Below are 4,920 nucleotides of genomic sequence, written 5' to 3'. Positions count from 1 at the left end.
TTTTGCTGTTGCTTCTCGGGTTTTCTTCTCTCGATATTGTGTTAAGGGACCTGAAAGCAGGTGATACATGTATTGTTGTATCTGTAGTCCAGAGCTAAAACTGAAATTAAAGATATTTAATATACTCCTAATATATTAAATGTTATTATTGACATAAGGTTTCACTTTTCTAACACTTAAGTGGCAAAAATACATCTGATCAGTGACTAAGGGAAATTCAAGGCTCAGTTCAAAGGTTTTGCACATCAGGATATAATAAAAAAATAATTTTATCCATAGCAGGTTTTAAAATATAACAACATTGTTATCCATTTAACAAGAATATAGCTAAACTGGAGAAGCCGTGTATGACAAATTGAACCCTTATTTGTTTAGTTTTGCAAAGCTTCTGGAACAATTTCCTTTGGACAAACGACCAAAGTGGAGATGTTTGGCTGTAATGCACCACATCACATTTAGTGAAGGCGTATCAGCACAACCTCATACCAACACACGGTAGTGGAGAGGTGATGATTTGGTCTTGCTTAGCAGGCACAGGACCTGATTACCCTGCATTTGTGTGTATGCCAAAGAGTCAAATGTTAAACTCCAACAGCTAAAGTAGAGCTGGAATTGGGTCATGAAACAGGACAATCAGACAAAGCACATCAGTTAATACAATACAAACGAATGGCTGAAAAAGAAAAGAGTCAGGGTGACAGTTCAGAGGCTCAGACCTCCAACAACGCTGTAAAGAAGAGTGGCTACACGATGATCGAGAGATCGATAAAGTCATAAAGCATTCAAGTAATGCTGGCCAAGCTGTTTCTACAAACTACTGGATCAAGGTGTGTACTCTTCACACCCTTGTGTGTAATTTTTCACACCCCGTTCCTCCTCCTGCTGGAACAGGACATAATCCTGACTCAGCATTAAAGTCCTGAGTTTTAATCATTTAAGGTGCAATATTATTCTTTTAATGTCTTCCAGCCTCCCCATAGTATAAAGCAAAGCATAGATAGCAATGGATGCTAAATCCTAACATGAGAAAGTTTGCAAGTGAGTATAGTTAGATAAGATGTGATCCATGGAGATCAGCTGATGTCATTGTCAGCCCACATCAGGTGATGGCTCAGCTGAAAACTTACTATATCCAGTTGGATATTTTTTTATAGTGTGCTTCATTTAAGTTGTTTTAACCAGCCTACAGCGCCATGTCTGCAAGCCGCTTTGCAACACCTTTGTTTTCCTGTGTCTTGCCATTGATACGCAGCCTCTCCTGTGCTGTGGGTCTTGCGTTCCTTAAATACGTGAAGAAGATCGGGAAGGTCAGAAATCAGAGCCACTGCAGATAGAAACATATTTCTTTTTATTATAGTTGTTCTGAATGAATTTAAAAAAAAAATCTGGATCTCTGAGACTGATTCAAATGCTTAACAGCTGGTAAATGGTAATCAAAGCTGTTGCTCATTAAGTAATGGCTTTGTTAATGACCAACAGCTTAAGAACAATTAGCATCTGAGTGTTTTGAATGAAGTGTTTTCTACTGATATTAACCCGACCCATGTTTAAAGTGGTTGTTAGATGAAGATTGTCCTATTTTTAATTGCTGCTCTGGTGTATCAGTAAAAAGTGTGTCAAGTAGAGGAAGTCCTGACTCAAAAGCAAACATTTGATGCAGCTTCATATGTAGCACACAGAGTCACCAGCTGCCTTGTCTGTTAATCATTCACTTTTTTATTAAACCACTGGCTGGAGAAGGCAACGAGAGTGTCACGTTCAGGCAGAAGAAGAATTATGGACAGCACATGGTTTGAACAGCAGCGTAGAGGTGGACAGAAGTCCAGTTTGACACAGGCCTGGAAGACATTCACATGATCGAGGAATGATGACCTCTGTTCAGCCGAGGTTGGAGCGTGCAAGAGAAAAAAAAATGACTGTATGTTTGTTCTGTGTCACAGAATATTAAAATAACCACCCCCATTACAGCTGATCCCCCCCCCCACACACACACACTTTTTAAAAAAAAATTAATTCTCATGCTTCTTCTTCCATCAGGCTCTGAGATGCACAGGCAGAATTTGAACATCACAACCTTTCAGTGTGAATCACTGTTTTGTCTCTGGAGTGATTGTCCCTGCAGACTGCAGTGGGCCTGCTGCATAGGAGCACTTTCAAGTAAACGATAAACAACAGCGAGCACAGCTGCAAACAATGCAGATGTTCTCTGTGTCTGGTTATACAACAGGGACGCAACTCGTGTCTGAGCAGATGGAAGGGCTCTTTGTCCATGTGTGCAGCTTGCAGAGACCATTAGGGCACTCATACATATACCTTGAAATATATTAGGAAACAGCTACCACCAGTGGCTATAGTCTGCAACTGAAAGTTTAAAAGATGACTGCAAACATTAGATATGATGTTAAAGATCAGGCCTGGAAGCAGCCTTAAAATAATTGTACAGTTTACAATCTACACTCCTGCAGGTATGAAGTAAACAGATTAATGCAGCTTTAGGGAAAATTTCCAGTTTTTATGAAGAAAGAGAAAAAGGGGGAAAAAGATGCAACTTTAAGGGGAAAACAAAATATGCCTTTTCTGTTTTTTGTAGGACGGTTAGATGAAAACATGTTCCACTGTCATGTCTGATTTTAGAAGCTAAAGTCATGAAACTTTAGCTCAGTTATCACAAAAAACTAACTTGACTTGTCTTTTGTGTGGTTTAAAAAATATAAAGGATGAAAAATGTGTTTAAAAAAATTAATAAAAAATATGAAAATGTAAAAAAGTCATTTTATAGACGGCCATAGTTTTCACTAACTCAACCTGTACTAGAAATACTATCAACAGCCTAAAAAAGGTTTGTCTTTCTTTTAAAGAATAGTTGATCATAAAAAAGGTCTGAATTTTAAGGAAACAAATCTGTCAAAAACCTTTATAATACAAAGATGGATATAAATTGTAGTGGTAGATTTTATGTGCTACTGAAGTAGTTTTTCTCATTTTCGAGAAGTGCCTTTAAATATTAAGACAGATATTACCTAAAAACCTTCCCAGTTGGTTTATGAGTTTGGTCAGTGGTTCTCTATATAACATGGTTGCTGAAAATGCATTTTTAAAAAGAGAACTGGTAATTTTTTTTATCAAATATACACAAATTTGCAAAAATGTCTTCTAGAAAAAATATCTTAATTTATGCTTTGGGCAAATTCTTTTCACTTTTCTAATAGAAGATATGATATGTGTAAAAAAAAAAAAAGAAAGAAGAAGAAGAAGAACAAGAAATGTGCACATTGACCATTGCATTAAAAAACAAAAACAACACAAACTTTACGGTACTGTGCAAGTCTTAAGTCACCCCAAATTTCTTTATATTTTTAGTAAAGAAGGCTTTCTAGCATTTATCTTTACCACAGTTTGACAGACATGTTGCACACCCACACGGTGATTCCCAAAGATCTTCTAGCTGAAAATGTTTGCATATCTCTGCATGGTGAATCTGAGGAAACTGGACAAGCGAAAGACAAAAAAATGGCAGCAATGAACAGGGTGTGAAAGTCAAGTCTTTAAGAAATAGGAAAACACCTGGTTTATACAGGAGAGGTGCACCTGAGCATTTACTGTTCCCTGAAGCCTCATCAGAAATGGTCAGTGCAAAGGTGCCTGTCGAGAAACTTAAGGAAGGGGAAACAGGGAGAAGGCTGAGGTATGCCAATTCACACAAGAACTGGACTGAAACTCAGGTCTGATGGAGTGGTGAATCCAAAATTTGACAGTTTTGGTTGAAATTGTGGTAAATATGTAGAGAGGCGTTTAAGAGAGAGGTACAGCAGTGACTGTCTACAGCCATCTGTGAAACACAGTGGAGGCTCTGTCATGGTTTGGGGCTGCATTTCAGACAGTGGGAATCTTTTCAAAGTTGATGGAATTATAAATGCAGACATAAGTGTCTGACTGACAACAGCTTAATTTTTCCAGCAACAGCAAAGATTACAAACACACTGTGAATGCAGTACAAGCATATCTGGATAGACTGATAAGTTTCCTTGAAGACGTTTCACCTCTCATCCAAGAAGCGGATGAGCTTCTTCAGAACTGAAGAAGCTTTTAGGATGAGAGGTGAAATGTCTTCAAGGAAACTTGAAACTTAGACTACGATGACCTGGATGACTGAGAACCTTCACAGACATAGACTGATAAGAAGACTATAAATCATAGATTGGCCTTCCCAGAGTCTGGACCTCAACATTACTGAAGCAGTGTGGGAACAAAAGGCAGCCAACATCCCAAGAAGAGCTTTGAATGTCCTTCAAAAACCTGGAGAACCACTTTTGAGGATCACTTAAAGAAAGGAGGAGAAAGCTGCCTAAGACAGTTCAAACTGTATTGGGAAAAAAAAGGTGGTCGTACTACATATTGACTTTCAAGCTTGTTAGAATTGCACAAACTCCATTTTTGCTTCATGTATTTCCATGTATGTTTGCACATTTCAATAAATCACATTTTCCAAGCAAAATACAAAGAAATGAGGGGTGGTTCAAGACTTTTGCACAGAAATATATTTCGCCTGTCTTGTTTTTTATGAGCATTTTTACACAATAATGACAAAAGAAAACATGAGAGTGAGCTAACTACATTTAGGCTGCAAAATATCGAGTTTTCTCTAAACTGGGAAATAAACAGATATGGCTATAGTTTAATTATAGTTTAGTCTAAATTCTATTAAAAACTGCATTTTTACTTTTAGATTCAGACCTGCATTAAGTAAAAAACTATTTCTCTTCATTATACGGGAAGCCCAGTAAAATAAAGGTGCGTTTCTCCCTCTTATATTTGCTCTCTTACATTCTGGATAAAGAAACAGACTAAGCTCAACAGACATGCAATGAACACGCGTTCAGAAAAGAAAACCAACATAAAAAGTGGGAGAACATAGCTGTG

This window comes from Oreochromis niloticus, linkage group LG6 (genome assembly GCF_001858045.2).
Source record: "Oreochromis niloticus isolate F11D_XX linkage group LG6, O_niloticus_UMD_NMBU, whole genome shotgun sequence".
NCBI classification, from domain to species: Eukaryota; Metazoa; Chordata; class Actinopteri; order Cichliformes; family Cichlidae; genus Oreochromis; species Oreochromis niloticus.
Note: the sequence above shows the minus strand (reverse complement) of the source record.